Below are 27728 nucleotides of genomic sequence, written 5' to 3' on the forward strand. Positions count from 1 at the left end.
TCCCAATTTAATTTCCATAGTATATAAGAACTTTGCTCCCAAATATTCCATTCCTTTCCCTCTTTTTGTTTTCTTTTGCTTATACAGACTGAGTAGCACCCTTATTGGCTGCCCATCTATTTTTCAGCAAGTGATACCATGTTTTATTAACCATTTCCATAACTCTCTGTAGGTCAGGTACTCATGGTTGCTACTTTGATCTTGCCACTCATTATCATAATTGCATCCACATGATTTCTGATAGTTGCATGATGCCATCTGGCTCAATTATTTCTGGGTTATATTACCTCCATTGCTAATGAAGAGCTCAGTTTTACAACAGCTTCCCCTACCATAAGTCCAGCCTTCAAAAAAAGCCACCACTAGACTTCACAGTGATTCTGGTGTTATTTACCAACACATTCTTTTTCCTTTGGTGGACACTACTCCAGATCCTTCTGTGGAACAGTCATCTGGTGGGTTTTCTGATCTTACATAATATATGCACACCAGCACTCACACTTCCCTAAACCCTTTTTCAAAATTGAGATAACATGAACATACATAAAATTCTCCAGTTTGAAGTACACAACAGTGGTTTTTAGTATGTTCACAAGGTTGTACAGCCACTACAATAATCAGTTTTAGAATATTTCATCACGCCAAAAGGTAACACTGTGCCAGTTAGCAATCAATCCTCATTGTCCCCTACTGACAGCCCCTGGCAACCACTCATTTACTGTATGTCACTATGGATTTGCCTCTTTTGGACATGTCTTATGAATAGAATCATAACTGTGGCCTTTTATGTCTGTCTGCTTCTACTTAGCATAATGTTTTCAAAGTTTATCCATGTTGTAGCATGGATCAGAGTCCCTCCTTTTTTATAACTGAATAGTATTCCATAGTATAGATATAGCATGTTTTATTTATCTATTCATCAGTTGATGGACATTTGGGTTGTTTCCATCTTTTAGCTATTATAAATAATGTTGCTATAGATTTTTGTATACAAGTTTTTGTGGGGATATGTGTTTTAATTCTCTTGAGTATACCTAGGGGTGGAATTCCTGGGCTAAATAGTAACTCTATGTTTAACTATTTCAGCAGTTGTCACTGTTTTCTCAACTTGCTGCATCATTCTACATTTCTACTAGCAACATATGATGGCTTCAATTTCCCCACATCCTCACCAACAGTTGTTATTTTCCATTTTTTAAATTATAGTCATTCTTTTGGGACTGAGTGGTGTCTCACTGTGGGTTTTTAAAAATAATTTACTTACTTATTTATTTATTTATTTGAGAGCTCACCTGCATGCAAGCAGGGGGAGGGGCAGAGGGAGAAGGAGAGAGAGAGAATCCCAAGCAGACCTGGTGCCAAGAAGAGCCTGATATGGGGTTTGATCCCAGGACATTGGGATCATTACCTGAACCCAAATCAAGATTTGGATGTTCAACTGACTGAACCACTCACATCTTCTCACTGTGGTTTTGATTTACATTTAATTAAAGAGCACTGAGGTTGAAGAACATATTTTCATGTGCTTCTTGTCCATTTGTGTATCTTCTTTGGAGAGATCCCTATTAAAATTCTTTCCCTAACACAGATGTAGGGAAATGATGGGACACCTGCACCCCAATGTTCATAGCAGTAATGTACACAATAGCCAAACTGTGGAAGGAGCCACAATGTCCTTTGACAGATGCATGGATAAAAATGATGTGGTACATATATACACTGGAATATGACTCAGCTATCAGAAAGGATGAATACCTATTATTTACATTATCATGGATGGAACTGGAGGGTATTATGCTGAGTGAAATTAGTCAATTGGAGAAGGACAATCATCATATGGTTTCGCTGATATGTGGAATATGAGAAATAGTGAAAGGGACCATAAGGGAAGGAGGGAAAAACTGAGTGAGGAAAAATTAGAGAGGAAGACAAACCATGAGAGGCTCCTGACTTTGGGAAACAAAGGGTTACAGAAGGGGAGGTGGGTGGGAGTATGAGGTAACTGGATGACAGGGATTAAGGAAGGCACATGATATGATGAGCACTGGGTGTTATACTATATATTGGCAAATTGAATTTAAAAAAAAAGAATTGGGTTATTTCTCTTATTATTGAGTAAAGATATAGATAGATATATAGATATATATTCTGGATATTAGACTCTTATCAGATATATGATTTGCAAATAATTTCTCTTATTCTGTGGATTGTCTTTTCACTTTCTTGATGATATTCTTTGAAGCACAAAGGCTTTTAATTTTGATGAAATCCAAAATACCTATTTTTCTTTGGTTGGCTATGTTTTTGATGCCATGTCAATGAAACTGTTCCTAATCCAAGATCACAGTTACTTAATTTTTTTCTAGAATTTTATTAATTTAGGCCTATAATTCATCTTGAGTCAGTTTTTGTTTACTGTGTGAGATAAAAGCTCAACCTCATTCTTTTGCATAGGGCTATCTAGTTGCCCAAAATAATTTGTTAAAAAAAAAAACCTATTCTTTGCTCAAGAATAGTTTTGGAACTCTTGTTGAAAATCTGTTGCATATAAACCTATAGGCTTGTTTGTGGACTCAATTCTATTCTCTTGAGCTGTATGGCTTATCTTTATGCCAACTGTTTGTAGTAAGTTTTGAAACTAAAAATTGAGTCCTCTACTTTGTTCTTTCTGAAGACTGTTTTAGCTCTTCAGGCTCTGCTTGTTCATTTCAGCAAAAAAGCCGGCAGAATTTTGAAAGGGATTGCATTGAATCTATAGATCAATTTGGAGAATATTGCCATTTTAACAACAGTAAGTCTTCCAATAAATGAACATGGAATATCTTTTCATTTACTTAGGTTTTCTTTAATTTCTTTCAACAATGTTTAATCTTCAGCGTATAGGTTTTATTAAATTTACCCCTCTCTCTTTCCCTCCCCCCCCCTTTTTTTTAAACTTCAGTGTAGAAGTCTTGTTATTAAATTCACTCCTAGGTGTTTTATTATTTTTTATTTCTTTTAACATTTTATTTTTATTTTTTTAAGATTTTTTTATTTATTCATAGACACACACACACACACACACACACACAGAGGCAGAGACACAGGCAGAGGGAGAAGCAGGCTCCATGCAGGGAGCCTGACATGGGACTCGATCCTCGGTCTCCAGCATCACCCCCAGGGCTAAACCGCTGCGCCACTGGGGCTGCCCTTTCTTTTAACATTTTAATCCTTTCCTCTACCACCTGCCAAAACATTTATGGTATTTTGACTTCACCTAGCATGGGCTATCACTTTTACCATGTTTCAAAGAAGCCATCTTTTTTTTTTTTTAATTTATTTATTAATGAGAGACAGAGAGAGGGTGGGGGGCAGAGACACAGGCAGAGGGAGAAGCAGGATCCATGCAGGGAGCCCAAAGTGGGACTCAATCCCAGGTCTCCAGGATCAGGCCCTGGGCCAAAGGCGGCGCTAAACCCTGAGCCACCCGGGCTGCCCAAAGAAGCCATCTTAATAGCAAGTTTGCACCATTTCCTGGAGGCTTTATCAGGGTGTGAATTTTGTGCTTTGGGAGAGCACACTCAAATTGCTATCTAATCTCATGTTCTATCCCCCCTTAATCAAGTGTTCCCCTACCTCCTGTAGTCTGTGCTGGTTAGATCTTTTTGCTCCTTTGAGGTCTGGTTTCTTGCTTCCCTTATCATGCCTAGCATGCCCCCAGCTAGGTTATGCTGTCCTTTAACCCTAGTTATAGATTTAGTGAATAGGAGGATAGGTAGGGGCAGGTCCTGAGGGGTCACATGTTGTCTTGCTGAGAGGTCTTGGCATTGTTTCCAGCAAAGGGAACGTGTGGGGAAAGGAAGGGAACTCACTTTTGCAGACTCAGGGTCAATGAAAATCTGGGAACTCAAGATTTTGGGGAGCATCCACTCAGATGTACCCATTCCATGTGCCAGGGCCTTATTTTTTCCCAACCACAGTGCTGTCTCTAGCATAGGTGACCTTGTTTAGTTGGTAGATTAACCTTTGAAGCTTGGCTACATGATAATTTAGCTCGATCTGGTCCTCAGCTTTCTCTGTCATTCTACTGCAGGTTATGAGAGCCTCTTGCTATGAAAGAGACCTTCCAGCTCTCACGCTTGGCTTTCAGCTGACTGCTAGTCAGTGTATCAGCTTTTTTATTTCTTTGCCTGAAGTTTTAATGGAGCTAAACAATAACCATTCAATCCCCTTATAGTTACTCTTTCCTCTACATAGTACACCAGCTAATACATTCTCTTTGTCTGGTATACTATCCAAGTTCACCACTATTGAAAGTCTTAATAACTGGACTACTACCTTGTGACAGGGACTATTTGTACTCCATCTATCACCAATGGCGAGGTTCTCCTACTAGCTGAGTGGTGATCAACATCCAAAACTCCATTTTATTATTTGCTTTCTCAGACCTCTCCTGGCTCCATCTGCAGCAGTTTGGGTTTCCTAGGAAGCAGACTCTGAGGTGGACTTGAGTGTTCAGGATAATTATTAGGGAGAGCTCTTGGGATCAACATCTGTGGATGGGAGGGGAAACAAACAGGATTGGGCAGAGGTAGAAGTTGATCTGAGATGCAGGTTGATAGCCTCAGCTACCCCCACTGGGAGCTCTTGAGTGGAAATAGCCTACTAAGAGGTCTTGAACGGCATAAAAATAGCCAGTCCTTTCTATCCTTGCCATGATCAGTCACTGAATTTGGGCCACGTGGGAAAGGGGCATCTCCTTGGGCAAGGTGGCCCTCTGCAGATGAAGCAAACCCTGAAGGAAATGACAGCTGACAGCTGTGTGCTGACCATAGCCCTCACAGCAGGGCAACAAGTCCTTCCTTGAAGGGCATCTAATCCATGCATCTTAATGTCTGCCACAGATACCATGTCAGGTTACTCTCAAATTGTCGGGGTCAGAAAAAAAAAAATCATTATGCGTACAACTTTTCTGTAAGTTTAAAATACAAATATATATATATATATATTTTTAAAGATTTTTTAAATTTTTATTTATGATAGTCACAGAGAGAGAGAGAGAGAGAGAGAGGCAGAGACACAGGCAGAGGGAGAAGCAGGCTCCATGCACTGGGAGCCCGACTGGGATTCGATCCCGGGTCTCCAGGATCGTGCCCTGGGCCAAAGGCAGGCGCCAAACCACTGCGCCACCCAGGGATCCCTATTTTAAAGATTTTATTTATTTATTCATGAGAGACACACACACACAGAGAGGCAGAGACACAGGCAGAGGGAGAAGCAGGCTCCATGCAGGGAGCCCAATGTGGGACTCGATCCGGGGTCTCCAGGATCACACCCCGGGCTGCAGGCGGCGCTAAACTGCTGCGTCACTGGGGCTGCCTACAAATATATTTTTTTTTTAATGAACATACTTATATAAATTAAATATGACTAAAGAAATACCTAAAAAAGAACCTCTTATTGCTGAAACAAAGAAAGAGGAATAACCAATTAACCTAAATAAAAACAACAAAAACAAAAACAAAAACAAAAACAAGAAAGGGGAGTGATGTTGAAAGACAAAAATTCATTTGAATGAGTAAAACACGGATCACCAGAAAAGCTGGTGGGAAATAAGGCTGAAAGGCAAGTTGAGGCTTCATCCTTGCTGACACAACATACCTCAGAGTAGGGCAAGAACATAAAATGCCTGTTTCACCGCAGCTAGCCTGGCCTTTAATTTCACCTCACCTCTTCTGAGTAGGTAAAGTCTTTTCTAGATTACCTTCAATAGTTACGGTTTCCTATTTTCCTCTTCCCTTTGTTCCCTCCCTCTTCAAGGCCATCATGGAACTTGGAATGGTGAGATGTGTCTTTGCTCAGCTTCCCCAAACTGAGATGAAAATTATTTTTAGGATGAATCTCTGAGTCACAGAGGGAGGAGGGAAAGAACCATTTTAATCTCTTCCTTTCCCCTCCTTCATAACCTGCTGTACAGCTAAATCATTCTAAAATTTTGTCTTTTTGCCCTCTTCCCAACAATCATTTGCCTTTTCTTTTTCCTTTAGAAACAGTATCTATCAATCTTCATCAGAAGCTTCTAATATGGAGGAGATTTGTCTTTGCTGAATGGACCACAGGCTAAATTGAAGGAGATTGCCCTAAGCTACTTTCATGTAAGTAAATTTATTTATTGTAATACTGATTGTTGGGATCCGAGGGGTTGTATATAGTTACTCCTCATTTCATTCTTTCACTGTACCTTCTGCTGCACCTCTGCTGGGCTCTTTCCCTTCTGTCTCTCCTAGCATGAGTAGTAGAAGGCATTCTTGCTTTCTGTGGGGAGATGCAGGCACAGATTGTGTTCTGGCCATCTACCTTTGCAGCAACATGCTTGAACATGTCTCATGTTTCAGTATTTGACCACATTTCTTTGAGAGAGAAATAAGCATGGAAACGGTGAACGTTGCACTTTTTAAGAAGTTTCTGCTAACATACACACAAAAAAAACCAATGATTAAAAAAAAAAACCTTATCCAACTAAGTTACCAAGAAAGTGGGGAGAAAGTTCTATCTTAGCATCTGTGGAATGAATTGAATGAAAGAAGAAAGAGCTGGCTTAACTTCAAGAGACCATGCTTTAAGCCCGGCAAGCTTCTGGATGAAAATATGAATAACACCCCTTACTTATGCAGTTGGTCAGCATTTTCAGAGTGTTCTCACACACATTGTCTCAGGTGATCCTTGGAACAACACTGCAGGCATTATTGATACTATTAAAAATAATTAAATTATTTGCCTGAAGCCCAACAACTAATAAATGGCAGAACTTGGGCCAGTACCCAGTTCTATTATTGGTGTCAGGAGTCTTCTGATTCAGAGTGGAGCCCTCAAGAATTGCTGTTGGGGGACTTGTCTGATTTAAAACTTTCAGGGACTGCTTGGAAGTAGGCTCATATAAAAAAAAAAAAAAGTCACTGGGCTGTGATGTCCTTAAGATCTCCAGAGTAGTAAATACCAAGCAGATAGATCTAAATTGAAGAAAAGATAAATTGCATGAAGTTATGTGAGTGGACAGAAGCATGGCAAATGAGTTTCATTCTGCACTAATTTTGGATAATGTATTTAGGATTGTCTGAAGCATACTTAAAAGAAGATGAGCTTGGAGCTATGTTTTATTTCAAGAAAGAGAACCATGAAGGGCACCTGGCTGGCTCAGTCAGTAGAGCCTGCAACTCTTGATCTCAGGGTCATGCGTTTGAACCCCACATTGGGCGTGGAGCTTACTTAAAAAAAAAAAAGAAAGAAAGAAGATTACAGGTTATTGTTAATGGTTTCTTAAGGTCATATAAAAATGTTGGTCTTGTTGCTAAGAATGTGGAAAATAAAACTGAAAGCATAGTTTTATCCCGCATTTGACAAAATGATAATGAAGCTATACCCAGAATCATGCACTGAATTCTGCCTCAAAGCTTGAAAGAAAAGATCCTAATAGATATATGAGGTCATAGTAAAGGACAACTAAAATAATCAAAAATATTCCCAAGAAGAAAGTTACTTTTAAAAAAGAATTAAATAAGTGGATATTTGGAGGAAATCCTTAGCTTTCTAAAGTTTATGTCATAGAGAGCAATTACAATGTTCAAAAACATTTCATTTTCAACAAACATTTATCAAGAAATCATTATATTCAGGCCCTATACTCAATGCTAAAGTTTACAATGAATAAAACACAGAAATTCACAACCATTGCCAGAGAATACCAGACTGGATGGATCTTTAGTCCAAATGAGCACAGCTTTTGTTCTATTCTTAGTGGATTAGCATTCAGTTTTTGTACACAGTCTCTTGGGTTTGGTAGGTGTGTGCCGGTTGCCAGAAACCAATCAACCCTGGTGAACCTGCAGTCAAGTTCTTCGAGCTACAGATCTGAAAGTTTGGATTCCTCATACCATCGAGAGTTTAAAGTGAAGATATTTCATTCATTCATTCATTCATTCATTCATTCATTCATTCATAGACAGTGTGCCATAGGTGAGCAGGGGGAGGGGCAGAGGAAGATTAATCTTAATCTTAGAATCTTAAGCAGGCTCCACACTTAAGGAGCCCTATGTCATGATCCTGAGATCATGACCAGAGCCAAAATCAAGAGTCAGACGCTTAATTGACTGAGCCACCCAGGCGCCCTATGAAGTTATTACTTTTAATAACCTTCTCATTAATGTTTGGTTGTTTACCTGGTTTTACAGACAGCATCCTTCTCTGTGGTTAGCATTTGTGAGCTAGGAAGGTACATACAGCCCCTGCATGACGAAGATATATTCCCAAAAGTTGACTTCTAACTTGGTTGTTTGAAACTGAAAATGCATTTTCCCCAGAGAAACAATGTGATAAACCTGGCTTAGGTTCCCAGGCCCACTTCTAGGAGCCCATTAGCACATATGCAACTCTATGAGAGGATGAGAACTGTGACCACAACATTGTTTCTATGGGGAAAATGTGCCCCAGGAGCACAACAAGATCTTCCTTCCTCCCGGACTTCGAACCTCCATGAGTAATGAAGCCTGGGTGTTTACTACAGGAAATACAGCTCCTAGTGTGGGTGGCTGGGCTCTGCATCAGCCTTATCCACTGGGCAGAGACAGTCTCTCACCTCTCCTGCCCTAAGCCTGACAGTGAGGGGAGTCGGGAAAGGTGGTGGTGGTGGTATCTTTCCCCAACTGATTTTTTTTAGAATAGGGCTGATGGGATTCCACTGAGGGGTTCACAGCCAGATACATAATTTCTGGGTCCCCTTCTTCAAAAAGGAAAAAAAAATGTAGCTAAAGGTACTAAAACAGAAAGCTTTTTTTTTCCCTTTATTCTGGTCTCTCTCAACTTGTCCTAGTGTTTTCTATTTAGATAGACAACTATTTGATATCATTCCAAGTATTAGCATGCATTTCATAATTAATTTTTATATTGTACAATGCCTCCTTGAAATATAAGAGCATTTAACTCCCCCGTGAAATCACCAAAATGACGCAATTTGTTTTTTTGGTTTTTTGGTTTTTTAAAAGATTTTATTTATTTATTCATGAGAGACAGAGAGAGAGAGAGACAGAGAGAGAGACAGACAGGCAGGCTCCATGCAAGGAGCCTGATGTGGGACTCCATCCCGGTCTCCAGGATCACGGCCTGGGCCAAAGGCTGCGCTAAACCGCTAAACTGCTAAGCCACTGGGGCTGCCCACAATTTCTGTTTTGTAGTTCATACATGTATATGTTTTCTTCTTACCAGAGCAGGGGGAACACTGCAGAAAAGTAACTTAACCATTATTATTTCACTTCCTGATACAGACACATTCCACCAATACTGTCTGCCTTTGCCTTACTGAGGAGTCAGAAAGGACTGAAAGGAAATGAAAATGTTTTCAGCATAAGTAGTTGGCTAATGCAGGGAAGAAACACAAGAAAGAAAGAATACGATAGGATTCCTTATTTTTGTGTGTGTGTTTCTTAGAATGCTATTGCCTTCTTTCTGAGTTCAAAGCAAGTTCTGGTTTCAATGGAAAGCATGGTCTTTTAGAGCTATCAGCACCCTCATTACTCAGCTGTAAGCATAACACACCTTGAACTTAATTGCTTGGTTTTGCTGAACTCCATCCAGTATGTTGTGCATCTACCAGAATTCTGTGCTCACAGGGCCCTGAGAATGCTATTTGTGAATGGGTCGGCAAGGAACAGCGGATGTGCATATTGTGTCTTCTCTTGCTCACACGCACATTCCATTGTCTCATCAACTGCACTATGAAACATGAGTTCAAAGATAAAATTATTAGGAATTTAAACCAAGCATCGAGTCTTTCTGAATATGGGGTCCTGTATAATGCTCTGAGTATGGGAATGGTGCGGGTGGCTGTGACAGCCTAGAGTTGGGCATTTACAAAGATAGAGCTACCCAGGGTGCACAGGTGGATCTTAGGCCTTCTGAGGGCCTGGGCATTTTTTCTTTCAGGATACCACACCTAGGGTATTGTTAGAGACTGTGATGGCTTTAGTCAAAACCCCAGAGGTGGACGCTGACCTCTAAAGGATGATGACATTTTCAGAAAAGGGTGTTTTAATAGTGGCAACTACTGGGTGGCAAAATATTAGTCAAATAGAAGGTGAGAGGATTGTGGAAGGCAGACTTACTAAACCATATTAGAAACCAGTTGATAACTTAAGTACTCAGAATCATCAATGTAAACAAATCTTCTGTACAAGTTTACTTAGAGTTACAGATAGTTATTACCTTCTTCTCCAAGTGGCAGATAGCTTGTCTCTTTTGGACCGCAAAAGGGAAGGGAATGACCTTGTATAGTGAAAGCTGCTTTGTCCCCACAGTTCAAAATATTTATCACTCCCTGTGGATAGGCTGAAGGACATCATATCTATTCTTTCCTTTTATTTACAGTGATCATGTGGCAGAAGCCTGGGTTGTTCTCAAAATTACTCCAATAGGTATTTCCCAGTACATTTAAGTGTTTAGTTACATAACCATTATTCAAGACATGTACAGATTTTTGTTTCTGAAAGCAATTTAATTACACAAAAAGCCTGGCTTTGTCTAAAAAATTTAAGTAGCTTACTGCAGCTTTTCTACAAAATCCCATTTATCATAGCCTGAGAGAATGATATGAATGTTTATATATAGTGTTTACCTGTAACAGGCTACTTGGTGGGAATTTGATAAATGATACCATTACCATTCTCCCAAGGGGCAAGCTCTTTGTTGTCCCATCAAGTTAAATGTGGGATCTCTGCCTTTCATTTATAGGTGTCTCCCACTGCAAAAAGCATTTAACTGATCTCTTAATGAACTTTACATACAACTTCAATTGATTTTGACTGAAAACATTCTCCTCATCATCTATTTATTTATTTAGATTTTATTTATTTATTCATGAGAGACAGAGAGAGAGAGAGAGAGAGAGAGAGAGAGAGGCAGAGACATAGGCAGAGGGAGAAGCAGGCTCCCTGTGAAGAGTTGGATGTGGGACTCGATTCCAGGATCCTGGGATCATGACCTGAGCCGAAGGTAGATGCTCAACTACTGAGCCAGAGCCACCCAGGCGTCCCCATCATCTTTTTAAATTTAAATTTATTGTGCAGCCTGGATAGCTCAGTGGTTTAGCGCTGCCTTCAGCCCAGGGCCTGATCCTGGAGACCAAGGATCGAGTCCCATGTCAGGCTCCTTGCATGGAGCCTGCTTCTCCCTCTGCCTGTGTCTCTGCCTCTCTCTCTCTCTCTGTGTCTCTCATGAATAAATAAATCTTTAACAAAAATAAATTTAAATTTATTTACTTGAGAGACAGAGCATGCATGGAGTGGGGGAGGGGCGGAGGGAGGGAACCTTTATAAACAGACTCCCTGCTGAGAATGAAGCTAGATGTGGAGCTCCATCTCATGACCCATGAGATCATGACCTACGCTGAAACCAAGAGTTGGATACTTAACTGAGTCACCCAGGTGCCCCCTCCATAATTTTTTTAAAAAGATTATTTTAGAGAGAGAGAGAGACAGATCAAGAGCATGCTTGTGCATGTGCACAGGGGAAGGAACAAAGGGAGAGAATCTCAAATAGACTCCCTGCTTAGCTCAGAGCTGGATGCAGGGCCTGATCCCACAATCCATGAGACCATGACCTGAACTGAAACCAAGAGTTGGCTGCCTAATCAAGCCAAGAGTTGGCTGCCTAACCAAACTTCCTGGTGAAGTCCCTCTTCATAATTTTTAAATACAGTTGATGCTCATTATTCACAAATTCTGTGTGCAAATTTGAACACTTGTTTCAATTTATTTGTCCCAAAGAGTATGTGCTGTAAACCAAATGTCAATCCATTAAGAACACAAGAAAAGCAAAATTGGCAGTCATCATTTTCAGTCATTTATGGACATGCACATAGTGGTGAAAAATTAGTTGCCCTATGTGTGTGATCCCATTGAGGTTGAACAAGGCTGTACTCTGCCTTCTTGTCCTAACTCTCATGCTATAAACAAGTGTCTCTTCCATGGTCTCTTTAATGCCATGTGTTTTGCATTCTTTTTCTTCTTTGTTGTGATTTAGCTGTTTAGAATGGCCTCCAAGCATAATACTGATGTGCTGGCGAGTGTCCCTTAGTGTAAGAAAGGTGTGATATGCCTTCTAGAGAAAATATGTTAACTATAACTCATTTAGTATGAGTTATAGTGCTTTTGGCAATAAGTTAAATGTTAACAAATCAACAGTATATATTAAATTAGGTGTCTTTAAATAGAAATACCCATAAAACAAAATTATATATTGACTGATTGACACAAATGTTGTGGCCAGAGGCTTGCAGGAACCTAATCCTGTATTTCTCCCAGGAGCAATGGCTCAGCAGTCATTAATTCAGTGTTCTTGGTGACTTTATAGAACAAAGCCACTATGAACAAAGAATCAACTGTACATTGGCAATGAACTTCTTCAAGGGAAAGTTATTTACAAATCAAATTACAATATGTTCTTTTAGAAACCATGTCTAAGAGAGCAATCATTTTAAATAAAGAGTATAAACATAGACACATAAAAACTTTAAGTTAGAGAAGACCTTGGATGTTATCACCTCTCTGCAGGCCCCTCGACCTCCCATTAATTCCTTTTATAGCATCCCTGACAGGTGGCCATTGTTTTCTGATTGAATGCTTCCAGTGATGTGGAGCTCACTTCACCAGGAAGTCCTGTCTACTGTGGCTCAGTTCCAATATTCAAAACTGTCCTTTCTTATGCTGAGCCAAGATCTTCCTCTTGGAAGTTGCCCTCCTGATGGTTTAGATCTGAACTCCAGAGCAACATGGAATAAATCTACTCGCTCCTTGCAAGAACCCTTTATCAGATCTCTTTCCTGAAGGTTAAGTAGACTCACTTCTCTTCAGAGTATAAGATTTCCACACTATTCCTGGATGTCTCTTCCAAATGAATCCTAATTTGCTATGTATGGTAGCACTTTTTATGTGGTACCTATATTGGAACACATAAGTTCAGAAATCCTGAGCTCAACAGCACAGGTCTGGTACCCCTGTGCCTTGACTGCTGTTTCACTTTAACACAGTTTATATTATGTTAGTTTTTTATTGGTTGCTTGCACTGCATGAGTATCTGTAACTTACTGTCACAATAGCAGGTCAAGCTGAATCTCCCAAATGATCTCTCTGAACAAAGATACAACACTACTATAGTAAGATACTTACTGTAGTTACATTTAACATTAATGTCATCTCTTTAAAAAAAAACAACAACATGATTTTGAGTAATTCAGTCATCTACATTTCTGATTTGAGTTCTTAAATTTGGTATCCTAACTCAAAACATTGACAAAAATATTACTCAGGACTGGCCAAAAGGAAAAAAAAAATCTGTATTGCTTTTTTTTTGAGAACTTAAGGCCTCAAGAATTATATCACTCCATTATTCAGCACTGTTTGAATTAACCTATCTCTGTAACAATATAAAGTCATATCTCTTCATCTCATCCAGAAGGTGTCTTGACTTTTTGAAATGCCCAATACTTGTTCAGTAATGTAATAATTCTATCAAGAAAGGAAGTGGTATTTCTCTTTTTTAAAAAAGATTTTATTTATTTATTTGAAAGAGACAGAGAGCTCAAGCAGGGGAAGGGGCAGAAGAAGAGGGAGAGGGACAAGCAGACTCCCTGCCTAGTGTGGAGACTCATGCTGGGCTTGATCCCAGGGCCCTGAGATCATGACCTGAGCCGAAGTCAGACACTCAACCGACTGAGCTACTCATATGCCCCAGGAAGTGGTATTTTTTGGTAATGATTTACTTGAAAACAATCCACGACTCCTATTAACAGTTACATTTTCCCTAACACATTGTGTTCAATGATTTATATTGTAAAATTTCCAGGGACTGGCATCAAGCTTAGCAGTCTGTATTTTTAAAATCTGTTTTCCTCTGCATCTTGCAAATAACGATATTTGCAATTATCTTAATAGGAAGATAGTAATCAAACTGTAAAAAGATGAAACAAGTAGCCTAATGAAATTTAAACTTAAGCAAGTGAAGTGGGAGCTACTAGGTGACTCCAGAATCACCCCATGATCATCTAAGCATTCAGCGAGACCAGCTGGTTTTGCCCAAGAATATCACTTGTATTGTCATCCCTTTCCTATGCTCACTAGAGATGCATTCTCTCCCTTTCTTTTTCTCTCATGCTTAAACCAGAATTTGGATTGGGTTTTCCATCACCTTGACAGAATTCTGATTTACTCAGGAAAGGGCAGCTCTTAGAGGACACCAGAGTATTGTTATCAGATTAAGGATGCAGAGCAGAAAAAACAATGGATTCTCCTACCCTCTCCCTGTCTCCAATTTCTTGTTCATCTAACCTCCCTTTCCCCTATATGCCAGAATCATCAGTCTGAAATACCAGTTATATCATCTCAATGCCTCTCTTACTGCCTTTAGCATAAATCCAAAAGTTTTGGCATCCAATCAAGGCCTTCTCAGTCTGGTGCGAACCTGCTTTCATTTCCCTAGGCCTTGTCCAATTTCTTCCATTTCCAAAGTGTGCCTGGCACATTCATGCTTTTGTGTGTCATGTGGGACTTGAAATCAAGACCCTGGGATTAAGCCCTGAGCTAAGATCAAGAGTCAGATGCTTAACTGACTGAGCCATCCAAGTGCTCTGCCTTTGTACGTTCTGCTCTCTCATTCAGAAATTCCTTTCCTGATCCTTCCGGATGGAATCAAGCCCAGCTCAGATATTTTTTCTTTCAGTTGTACCTTTCTTGATGTTCTCATTAATTGTTCCTTCCAATAAGAGCAGGTAAGTTCCATTTCTGCTCTGAAAGCACTCATCTCATGCTGCTTTATGGAGTATATCCAACTCCACTTTATGGAGTTGATCCTCTCCTGCATTACTCCACTATAAAAGTGGCTTTCAGAGTCTTTTAACAATAGCATAGTTTGTAGCAATAATGGGTGATAAGTAGAAATACGTTTTACATTGTTACCCACTTGGCACATTTGTATATACCTTATTTCATCAGTTTTAAGAACTACTTCTATGTTACTATTTCTGAAATCAGGATGTAGCAATAGAGTATCATTTTGATAAGAGTTTTCACTTTTTTTTTTGTTTTCTCTTTAATAGTACACAATATAATGGTGTCTCATAATTAATGACATTTCAGATTTGCTGAAACATAGTACATAATGGAAACAAAAGTTTCACAAAACAGTATTTACCCTTTATTGTGGACAATGCTCTCCAGTTTTTTGCTCTATTTCCTTAAGAAGAAAAAAATGGAGGTCATAATCCATCAAAATGAGTTCACTATTCACTACTGGATCCTAACCTGTAGTTTGGAAAAACTTGAGAATTGAAACTACTGCCACACAATAAGGATTAAGAATGAAGACTGACTACATTAGCATGACTTTACAACTCCACCGTTTGCATAAACATGACTTTAATTCCAAGAAATTCTTGCCCAAGAAAATGAAATTGCAAATAACTTAATTGCAGTTTCAGGAACTTCCTCAAAGTCTATTTATTTGAACAACAGACTCCTGACTAACGTAGCCTTCAACAGGGTAAACAGCCTGCTCCTCAACATGATTACTCTTGGGTTTATTATCAAACTCTTTACTCTTCTAGGCTTGCTTCAAAACTCTTCCCTCTCCGTAATCACCTTAAGTGATTATATCACAAATTTGGTCCAATCTCAATCATGCTTTCAGTGAAAGACTAGTCTTAAATCAGATTGCCCTGAATCTTATAACTATTCTACACTTGACCTCCCTCTTTGAGGTGCTACAGAGACTCTTGTCAACACAGTGGTGTCACTTGCTGTTTTAAGCAATAAACATAGCTTTGTTTGACCAAGTTTCCTTTGGTGGTCTCTGCTGGAAATCAGGAGCTGATACTACATTATAAGCTCTCAAGGGAAAAAGCAGTATTTATTTTCCTCCTACCTCCTTCTGATGATGAACATTGATGGACAAGGAAGGAAAGATGTCTCAGGAATCAGAGTATCCTATAGCAGGGGCAGGAGGGATGTATAGTTGGGTCACAGGTAAGGAGCTCTTGTTGCAGAGAGGCTGCATCCACAAACTAGAAATGCTGCAGTTGGACCCGGCATCCCCTTTCTCTTGTTTTTATCTACTCACCATCTCCTCTTCATACCTGGTACTCGGATGGTATTGTTTTAAATATTAAAAAAAAAAAAAAAATAGAAAACTTTCAAGTTCCATCCCAACCACTTAACTTGAAGTTACTATGTAATCTTTAAAGTGGTCATATGCCTCAAGCTTGAAGATATGCTAATAATGGATAAGGGATGGCCAAACGTTTGGTTCTCATCAGAAATGATTAAGTCATTGAAAAAATATGCTGACCCGCGTCTCTAATTTAATACCTATATACATTTCCCGTAAACACTGGAGAGGCACCTTGGACCTAATAAGCCGTGGTAAATAAGTTTGCTTTCATCCAAGTGGTCCCAAGAAGGCATCAATCCACATTCTCCACCACATCTCACAGTACACCCCTTCCCAAATTCTTTGATTCAGGCCTAGTCCCGGAGCTCAGCAATAAGCCAGGTGTTCTCTTCCTTCCTGCTTTTGCTCTCACAGTTCCCTCCGCCAGAACACCTCCCCCTCGCCTCCTCGGGTTATTATATGGGCGCCTTCTGAAGAGCTGAAAGGTCACCCGTGGCGACCTCACTTAGAAGCCTTCCTCCGTATCCTCAGGCAGAATTAATGACCCTCTTAGCATCTGGCCTCTAACAGCGTTTGCCTTGTACTTCGGCTGTTGCCTTCTAGCCAATCCATCTTCAGGCCCAGCCTTTCTTGTTCCCAGCCCATCCCTGGGCTCCTGGACGAAGGCTCATTCCTCTCGGGGCGCCCAGGGGCTTGCCCGCCTTAGGTGCGCGGTAAACGCCCCCAAGGAGTCTGGTCGCTTTGCGCAGTAGTGCTGGGGCCAAGGCAGGGCCAAGAGGGCCCCTGGGCCCACCTCCCCGCCAGCGCCCAGCGCCCAGCGCCCAGCGCCCAGCCCCCAGCGCAGCCCACCCGAGGCGGCTGGCGAGACCGCGTGCCTCTCCCGCCGCCCCCGCAGCGCGCCGAGCCCAGTCACCAGCGTTGGAAATTCCGGCGCGTGCAAGCGCTCGGGGCCGGGCGGGGGCGGGGGAACCCGTGGAGTGAGCCTGTGACGCGAGGGGGCGTGGCTCGCGGAGACCCCGCCCCCTCTCCCTCGCCCTCTCTCGCGGGTCGGGGTTACATGGCGGCGACTGCGGCAAAGCGAGAGCCTCGGAGACGCCGCTGCCGCCAGCACAGCCGGAGACCTGAGCCGACATTGGGGGCTGTCCGCGGGCCCCGCACTCCCTCGATGAGCCGGAGAAGTCCCGTGAGTGTGTGTGTGTACGTGTGCGGGGCGCGCCGGTGGGGCGGCTCGGGAGGGCGCCGCGGCGGGCCCGGCGGCGGCGGCGGCGGCGGCGGCGGCGGAGCCGGCTCCCTCCTCCATTGTGTGTGACCCTCCGGCGGCCGCCGCTCAACAAAGGCGCTTTTGTTCCGTCCCCGGCCCGCCCGTCCGCCCGCCGGCCCGCCCGCTCGGGCCTGGCCGGCGCGTCCCCGCGCGGGCGGGCGGCGGGCCGGGGTCCCCGCGTGGGGCCGGCGGAGCGGCCGGCGCGCCCCTCCCACCCGGCACGCCCCTCGCCGGCCGCCGGGCCCGGCCGCGCCCGCCAGCCCCGGGGCCCCGCCGCTCGGCTGCGGCCCCGCCGCCCGCGCCCGGCTCCGCGGGTTCGAAGCCCGCCCCGGCCGGCGGGCGGCGGGCGGCGGCCGGGAGGGGCGGCCCGGGAGCGTGAGGTGGCGCGGAGTCTCGCCTTCCTGGCACGCCGCCTTCGAAATGCTCCCGCGTCTCCTCCCCCATCCCACTCCGGTGACTCGGCCTCAGCTGACTCCGGCCGGGCAAAGTCTCCAGTGGACTCGGCGAATTGCGTAGCGCGCACCACTCACCCGGCTGGTCTCAGAGCCCCGAAGTCCTCTGCCCGAGTTTTGAGCTCTGGCCGTAAATGAGGTACAGCAAACTTGTTGGCGTCGGCATTCCTGATCTCTCTCCCCCTCAAGCCTCCTCACCCCGCTGCAGCCTTGCCTTGGCGGCGTTCGGGACGCCGAGCGTTGGTCTGTGGAAGTACCCAAATGGAAACTTGTTTTGTCAGTTCACCAGAAAGGGCCTCTTCGCTTCGCTTGTGCGTTTTTGTCTGACTTGGTGAGATGCGTTGGAAAGTAAAGGTCTTCGGGGCGCCTTTTGTTTCTCGGCTTCAGGTGTTCTGTGGGAGCTCTGTGAAGCAGGATCTTTTTGATTCCTCTCCTGTTGTGTTTCTTCTTTGGTTTGCTCATCGGCGAACGCCCAGTGAAGTGGTGGAATTAGAAGCCTTACTGCATTTGCAGCACATTCACGTTGTTTTTCCTCCGTGCTAAAAATGCTCTTAAAAGTCGGTATTAACTTTTTTTTTTTTTTTTTTAACGAGACGAGATGATTTGTCAAGGGAAAAAAAAAATTGACGAGGGACTAAATGGAACGCAAGCAGCTTCATAGTAATTTTCTGATTGATTTCTTCTAGCCTTGTTATTTTATTTTTATTTTTTAAGGTTCTGGTTGGACATATTCTCTGGCTTCAACCTTGGGAAACTGAGGTGGAAAACAGTTATTTGACTAGAAGATTGGAGGGTCGCTCCAGACAGAGGGCCTGGCTCCGGAGAGGAACCGCCTCTAGAGTTTCTTCTTAGAAATGTCAGATTTTAATGTTTGAAAAGTGATCTTGAATTGAGTGGAAGAATCTCTCACCTCTCTTACGAGTAGTTGTTCAAACACGTTTATGAAGGGCTTGCTTTCTGTGTGCCAAGGAGCGTAAAGTCCTTTCACATATATATGTTACATCACTTAATAAGAATTGCCGGGTGAAACTTGTAAAATTGCTTATTGGTGTTCTAAATTCAGTAATTGCAGTCATCTAGGAAATATGCAGGGTTTGAGCAGGACATGTTTTATTATTTAGATATTACTGTTTAGGGGAAAAAAAAAAACCTCTGGGAAATGGAGAATTGTTTATAAAAACGTTTGTATAAGACCATAGTTTGGAGCTTGGTTCCTTGCAAAGGAGAATTAAATGTAGTGTTTGGCTACTCTGCGATGATTAAGAAAGAGTCTAAAGATTGATTTGAAGAGGAGTTAATTTTGAAGTAGAAACAGCACATGTTCTAATGACAAGTGTTAGTACTAAATGTGTTGCAGTGTTTTGCATAAGTTCATTTAAACATCGTGAGAATTCATAACTGACAAAATAGTGAGGTTTGCTGACTCAGGGTACATTGCTGAAGGGGATGGGGTCTGGTAGGAGGAAGCTTAGAAGTGCTGCAAGTTTTGAGTTGGGTGATGACTCATACTGCCCACGGACTGCTACGTGGCCCTTTTTTTTTATACACTGTATTTTTTTAAATGATAGGGCTAAAATGTTTCTGTCCACATTATAATTCTCTCTCTAGAGGAGCCGCAGTTTCTCTTAAGAGTAATGACTTCTTAAATTGCATTTTAAAAGGAGATCAAATATCCTACAGGTGGAATTTTATAACATTTTGTTGAGAGGAATGGTAAAATTAATTGCTGGTCAGTGGCTACTACTAAATGTTTGATACTAGCAATTCTTGCCTTGTTGAGAAAGACTTGTTACAGATTATAAAAGACAGAAGTTTATGCTGAAGTAGAAATTAGCCTTATGTTCTCATTGGTAATGTAAAAGTTATCTTTATAATATCTAGAAATTAGTGTTGTAAAGGTGCAGAAGTATTAATCGGATATAACTCTGAATATGAGCATTTCACTCTGACAGAATGATACAGTAGTTCTTTCTCCTGATCTGTATGAATTTTCTGTTTTAACAAAGACAACTTGAAGTAAGTATTGTGATAGGCACTTTTCCATCAGGTTTTTTTTTTTTTTTAAGATTTATTTAGTTATTTTATAAAGATTTTATTTATTCATGAGAGATAGAGACAGAGACATAGGCAGACAGAGGGGAAGCAGGCTCCATGCAAGGAGCCCGATGTGGGACTTGATCCTGGAACTTCAGAATCATGCCCTGAGTGGAAGGCAGATGCGCAACCACTGAGCCACTCAGACATCTCATGTTTTTTTTAAGATTTATTTATTTATTTATTTATTTATTTATTTATTTATTTATTTATTTTTACTTTTTAAGTAATTTCTACATCCATCTTGGGACTTGAGCCCACAATCTTGAGATCAAGAGTTCCATGCTCTGACTGAACCAATCAGGTGCCCTTCACCAGTTCATTTTTTAAAATAGGCAGAATGTATGGTTCCAAATTTAGGACTCACACTGAAATTGGGTAATAAGATATTTTGACTGATTTTTTAAAGCTACCATTTAACAGGCTGACTTAAAATAAAATTGAGGGAAAAAAAAGATTGAGACTAGCAGTTTGTTTTAAAAGTGAGAAGAAAAAACTCCCCATCTCTTAGGTTTTCTTTGTATACTATTTACTTTCTCAAAGTAATTTATTTGAAGAGTTTCATAGGTAGTAAAATGTATTAAACCTTTGGAAAGATTTTGGAAGTCTGGCATGATTTATATAGAAGAACTGTAGTGCAGTTTAATTTAAACTTTAAAATATATTTCCTTCTAAAGGAAATATAAAAATACAAATATAAAAAAAGTATTGTAGATTTTCAAAACATCCTATTACCTAGAGGTTGAACATGTATTTCTAGTTTGAGTATAGATAATTACCTGTCATGCATAAACATAATTCAGAATTTATAAACAAACTGGATATTTTAGCCTGTCTCTTTTTCTATGAGGTACTGCCTAATGAAATGGTGAGCCACACCACTACAGTCCATTTCTTTGTTTGCATTGCCCATTTGAACCGTGTATGACCCTAGGACCCTTGTTAAAATATAAGATGTCCCAAAGGTAAGTTCTTTGTGGCATTGTTGGCTGCCCCGTGTCATTGAGGACGGTTATGTTACTCTGTAGCCTGCTAGTGGTATGGGGATTTTGGTGAGTTTTATTGCTCAGAGCCTTAAAACCTTACAAAAACAAAACAACAATAATGTTATTGTAGTAAATGGCTTTTTCCAGAGGGTCGCTTTTCATGTGGAGCTGATGCTTTCAAGGTAACGATGGTACAGGCTGAGTCCAGCATCAAGTTTTTTGTTTTTTGTTTTTTTTCTTCCATGAGCTGTGTATTTAGAAAATATAGTACACCCCTCTTGTGATTCTTAAATGGTTTGTCTTTCATATATGTTAATCTTTTTTTTTTTAATTTTAAAAGATTTTATTCATGAGAGAGAGAAAGAGAAAGAGAGAGGCAGAGACACAGGCAGAGGGAGAAGCAGGCTCCATGCTGGGAGCCCCATGCTGGGAGCCCCATGCGGGACTCGGGACTTGGGACTCGATGCGGGATCCTGAGACTCCAGGATCATGCCCTGGGCCAAAGGCAGGCGCTAAACCGCTGAGCCACCCAGGGATCCCCTATGTTAGTCTTTTAAACCCATTTCTGAAAAGTTGTACAGAGATTGAATATTTACATGGCAAATCACGTTTTCCCATTGATTTTTATTTAAATTTAGTATGTCTTTCCATGGAAAAAAATGGTAGCACAAAAATTGCGTGTTAGAATCATAGCATTTACTTCAGGGAAGAAACTTCCTCTGCAGAAAATGAAATCTCTGCATTTAATTCTGTACAAACTATACAGTGTTAGTGTTTACAGAGGGATCATGGCTATTATCTTGCCCCAGGTACATGACAGCTGAAGAAACTGAGACCCAGAAAGAACTAAGATCTTAGTACTCAAAGTGTGATTCCTGGACCAGCAGTATTAACATCACCTAATAATTTGTTAGTGTAGAATTCTTGACCCCATCCCAAGGCCTACTGAACTAGGACCTACATTTTTACAGGATTTTTACAGGATTCTCAGGTGATTCAAATGCACGTGCATTTCTAGAAGCATATATAGTTCTGAGTTACTCCTTTTATTGGCTCTACTGAAAAAAACAAAAGGAAAATTGAAGATAATTAATTAATCACTGTTCAGTAGAACTTTCTGTGGTGATAGAAGTGCTGTATTCTTTGCTGTCCATCGAGATAGCCACTGGCCACATGTGACTGTTGAGCACTTAATGGTGGCTAGTGCACCTGAGGAACTGAATTTTTAATTTAATTTTAATTATATTTAAATAGCTAGCTAGTGGCTATCATATTGGACAGCTCAGATCTAGATGATTTATGCTGACACTAAATTTAAAATAACCTAAGCTGTAATTTATTAACTGATTAGGCTCAGTTTAATAATTTCCTCCTTCATTTACAAATTGGAGAGATGGTCAGTTTCTGCCTACTTTTTCAGTATGCCCAGGTATGATTTTAGTAGTTTTAAGCACTGCTAGTTTTCTGATTGATAGTCTTGTATTCAGTAGAGTAGATAATCTAAGTTGCAAGAAATGTTTATTTTATTGTTTGTCTCAAAGATATTTTCACTTGGATTAAAAAAAAATAAAAATAGTTATTAAATAAATATTCCTTAATTATCTTGTAGATAGCATGGATGGGGCAGTTTTTGCCTCTGGCTTAGGGACCTCTGTGCTTGTTGGTACTTGTTAGCTGCCAGATTGATCTGCCATTTTTTATATTTCCAGGTCAGAAACATTGGTCCTTAACCTCCCAACTTAGGTAGTGGTAAGCATCTGACCCTAAAGTAAATCAGACTGCCCTGTGTCCAAATCTTGCCATTCACTATGTATGTGATTTCAGTGAAGGCTTTACTTCTCAGAGCATCAGTACTCTTATTTGTAAAATAAGACTTACAAGGTATTAGTTCCGAGTAAGAAATAATTTGTCACTTGAAAATACCTGGCAATGAATACGTATTAGTAGATATAAATTATCTTCCCAAGTCCTCCTGCTTAGCTTTTACAGCCTTCTGTAATTTAGTCTTATGCTTGAGATTTCAACTAGGCTTTAGAGATACTCTAATTTTAAATTTTATGGGTTCCCACCAGTTGCTATAACTTCATGGTTTGCTTCACTCGTGTTTATCCTTTGTAGATTCTTCTGCTTGTGCTTTGGATTCCTTCTCTTGACCTTTTTTTTTTTCTTTTTTTAAGATTTTATTTATTCATGAGAGAGACAGAGACATAGAGGGAGAATCAGCAAAGCAGGCTCTCCACGGGGGGAGCCTGAAGTAGAACTTGATCCCAGGACCAGGGGATCACAGCCTGAGCCGAAGGCAGATGCTTAACCACTGAGCCATCCAGGTGCCTCTTCTCTTCTTAAGGACTCATCTCTTGCCTACATCATGAGTTTTTCCCTTCCTATTGGGTCATCTTTATTAGTGTACAAGGGTGCTCTGAACTATAGTGTCCGGTCTGGTAGCCACTCACCATATGTGGCTATTTAAATAAAAATTTATTTAGAAAAAAATTAGTTTTTCAGCCCTGCTAACCACATTTCATCTGTTTGGTAACCGTTTATAGTTAATTGGCTACCATATTGAACAGTATGGATATAGAAATCTGTTACAGACCCTCTCTGATTTCATTTTCTCCTCTAGCTATCGTCTAGTTTCATATTTCTCCGATCCTCTTCAGACCGATTTTCAAGAGTTGACTTTGTACGCCCTCTCCACTTTGCTCCTCAACCTGTTCCATACTGGCTTCTGTTAAACCATCTTACCACTTGAAATTGCTATAATCAGGTTACCAATGACTTTGATTTACCAAATCCATCTTAATAGGATCTTGTGACGGCTTGCAATATAGTTGACCGTTGTTTTCTGCATGTTCACCTGTTTTTCTTAGCTTATGAGACATTTTGTTTTTCTCCTACCTCCTACCTTTATGACACCTTGTCATAAATTTTTACAAGCTTCTGTAGTTTACCTGCCCTTATATATTGACATATCCCAGAATTTAGTCCTGTTCCCCCTCCCCTTTCAAAATTCTTTCCCAAGTGGTCTCATTCAATTTATTATTATTTTTTAATTAATTAATTAATTAATTAATTAATTATTTATGATAGACACACACAGAGAGAGGCAGAGACACAGGCAGAGGGAGAAGCAGGTTTTATGCTGGGAGCCCGACATGCGACTCGATCCCGGGACCCCAGGATCGCGCCCTGGGCCAACGGCAGGCACCAAACCGCTGAGCCACCCAGGGATCCCCTCATTCAATTTATTAAGTACTATCTATATGTGGGTAATTCTCAGATTTACGTTTAGACTTCTCGCCTGAGCTCCCAACACATTATCCAACTGTATGCTTGATGTTACTACTTAGTTATCTAAATAGACACTATATGAATAGAATTAATGTATTCAAAATAGAATTCTCTTTCCCATATTATTCCCCTAGTCTTCCCCATCTCAGTAATTGGCACCTAGGAGTTATCCTTAAATTCTGTTACCATTGTCCCCCATATCTAATTCCTCACCAGGTTCTCTTGGTCTCCAGGATATTACTTGAAACTGTCTCCTATTTTACATCTTTATTTCTACCAGCCTAGTGATAGCCACCATCATCTCACTTGACCTATTGAAATAGCTTTTAACCCTGCCTACTTTCACTCTGTTATCCTCAACCTATTGTCTTCCCAGTAGCCAGAATTCATCTTTTTAAAATGTAAATGAAACCATGCAATTGTCTGCTTAAATCCTTCAATAGCTTTCCTTTGTGGTGAGTTATAAAATTCAGAATCTTGCCTCAGGTGTTTCTTTCTACCTGTCCCATCTTCACCTCATTCCTCTCTCCTTCTGCTTAGCATGCCGTGGTTACACTGGCATCTTTTCCTCCAAATACCATATTCTGCCCTGTTTTAGGTTGTATTTGCTGTTTCCTCTGTTTGGAATTGGTACCTTCTTATTTAGATTTTAGCTACGTAGATGGCCATTTCCCAGTCACTCAATCATAGCATTTAGACAAATCGGAAGTTATGTTACTAGTTTGTTAATCTCTCCTCACGAGATTGTAAACTAGAATGTAAACTCTTTGGAAGTAGAAGAACCTTAGCTGTTTTATTATCCACTGTATCATCAAATAGTGTCTGGCATATGCCAATTGCTCAGTAAATTTTTGTGGACTATAGAAAATGTTTGATTCCTTTACACTTCTAAAGGGAAAAATATGTTAAAGATTGTATTGTAGTCAATGTGACATGTGATTCTGGATGGGGTCCTCTAGCTGTCAAGTACATTATTGATGTAATTGCAGAAACTTAAATGGGATCTGAGTATTAGATGGTAGCTTTATACCAGTGTTAATTTCCTGATTTCGATGATTACATTTTTTTGGTTTGCAGAAGAATGTCCTGTCTGTAGGAAATGTATTCTCAAAGAGGTGGGAGAGTGTTTACTGGTCAATAAAAAAAGAAAAGATTTATTATTTGAGAGAAGGTCATGGGCTTGGTTTACAACCTGAGATTCAAATCATGGCTATCTCATTGATGTGTGATGTTGAATGCATTATTTAAATTCTCTGAAATAAAGATCATAAAACCCATTTTACAGTGTAGTTAGGATTTAGTATAAGATATATGTCCAGTACAATGCTTCCCATATAATACATTCTTAATCAAGCTTGCTATTTGTTTTTTATATTCTCTGAAAATTCAGATATTAAAAATTCTATTATCAGGTTCAGGGCCTTTATTATATATATAAGTCCTTTTTTCATTAATTGCTTTTATAATAGTAGATAATGTGGGATAAATATGTACCAGACATATTTATATCCTCCAGTTTGAACTTTACAGCTATATTCCATAGTATAATTTTTTAATATCTTAAAAGTGTATACTTTTTTTAAAGCAGGAAGTAGAGCCCCTCAAAGTTATTTCAGTTAAAATATGTATATCTTGATTAACATGGTTAATTTTCATTTCCTTTGGTATAATCCATGAATCTATGATACTGCTTTTTTTTAATGTTTTTTTATGATAGTGCTTTAATGTTAACATATTGGTTTATATTATAATTGATGTAAAAGTACACAAAAACTACTTGCAGTTGCTGATTTATTTAGTTTTCTTTTTATCCTTCCTTTTACTCTCCATTGATGGGCATTTTATTAAGTAAACATAATGGCCTGAAAGGAAGGTGTTTTAAGATGACCCATGAGCCTTTTACTAGCTATCATAGTCTTTTTAAAATAATATGGGGATCCCTGGGTGGCGCAACGGTTTGGCGCCTGCCTTTGGCCCAGGGCGCGATCCTGGAGACCCAGGATCGAATCCCACGTCGGGCTCCCAGTGCATGGAGCCTGCTTCTCCCTCTGCCTGTGTCTCTGCCTCTCTCTCTCTCTCTGTGACTATCATAAATAAATAAAAAAAAAAAATTAAAAAAAAAATAATATAAACTACTTCACCGGTACTGTAAACATGATCACATGATTCAGTTCACTCCCTTCCAGCACTTTGTGCTCTTGTTTTATATTTTTATTTCTAGATGTGCTGTAAACCCCACAATACATTATTGTTTTGTTTAAAATAGTCAGTAGTTTCTTAAAGACATTTAAACATATAGATAGGTGGGTGCCCTGGTGGCTCAGTTGGTTAATCATCTGCCTTCAGCTGAGTTTATTCATGATCCTAGAGTCCTGGGATGGAGCCCTGGATTGGGCTCCCTGCTCATCAGGGGGTCTGCTTCTCCCTCTGCCCTCTCCCTGTGTTCTCGTTCTCCCCACCCCCCCCCCACCCCCCGCCAACTCCTCACCTTCAGCCTAAGAACTTTGAGCATTTTTTTTTTTAGCAAAAATCTGAGGGAGACAAATTCTTTCCACTTTTGTCTCTTTGAAAATGTATTTATTTCATCTTCATTTTTGAATGAATATCTTCATTTCATCTTCATTTCCCTAGGCACAGAATTCTGGGTTATTTCCCTGTTTTGGCACTTGAAAAGTGATGTTCTATTGTCTTCTGGCTTTCATCATTTCTAGTGATAAATCAGCCATCACTCTTACTGTACTTCCTTACTATATATAGTTAACTCTCTTTTACCTGGTTGCTCTTTTTTTCCCCCCATTTTCACAGTTTGGCTATAGTATACCTTGGTATGGGTTTCTTTGTATTTATCCTGCTTGCAATTCATTGAGTTCTTGAGTCTGTGAGTTGGTGTCTTTTGTCAGTTATGGAAAATTTTTTAATTTTGTTTTTTAAGATTTATTTAGAGAGCGGGCACGTGCATGACTGGGAGGGGCAGGGGAGAGGGAGAGAGAATCTCAAGCAGACTCTGCACTGAGCTTGGAGCCCAATGTGGGGCTCAGTCTCACAACCCTGAGATCACAACCTGAGCTGAAACCAAGAGTTGGACACTTAGCCAACTGCACCACCCAGACTCCCCAGTTTTGGAAAGTTTGTTAGATTATTTCTTTATCTGCTTCTGTCCTGTCAGCTTTCTGAACCTGTTTAGCCTAGCTGCCAGTTCTTTGGACTGTTTGGACATTTTCTTTGCTTTCTAGTACCACCATAGGTTTTCTTTACTTCATATTTGTGCCCTGTTTATCTGTCTTAGGAAAAGTATCTACCTTGTACTCAGAATGCATTGGAGAGGTTTATCTTATGCTTCCTGACTTGTTCCCTCACCTTCAGAGGCAGCTGCCTTGAATGTGGTGGAGGCCCATGTGTTCCATGAGATTCTCTCCGCTTTCCTGCCTTGCTCTCAGACTTTTGTTCTCAGTGAGG

General features: G+C 40.6%; 1 protein-coding gene across 6 annotated transcripts in view; it reads left to right on the top strand.

Annotated features, from left to right (window-relative positions):
- Positions 1 to 5628: 5628 nt before the first annotated feature.
- The window catches only part of MAPK6 (mitogen-activated protein kinase 6), a 47411-nt gene continuing 25311 nt past the window's right edge, over positions 5629 to 27728 (top strand). The window contains exons 1-2 of one of the 6 annotated variants that reach the window (XM_025993722.2): positions 5629 to 5722; positions 6027 to 6134. The gene's annotated coding sequence lies outside the window, so the exon portion shown is untranslated. Of the gene's footprint in view, positions 5723 to 5796; positions 5821 to 6026; positions 6135 to 16943; positions 17386 to 17786; positions 18041 to 27728 lie in introns of those variants that run through there. The other 5 variants (XM_072738554.1, XM_025993550.2, XM_072738556.1 and 2 more) reach the window with 5 other exon arrangements.

The sequence above is a fragment of the Vulpes vulpes genome, chromosome 15 (assembly GCF_048418805.1).
Source record: "Vulpes vulpes isolate BD-2025 chromosome 15, VulVul3, whole genome shotgun sequence".
Taxonomy (NCBI): Eukaryota; Metazoa; Chordata; class Mammalia; order Carnivora; family Canidae; genus Vulpes; species Vulpes vulpes.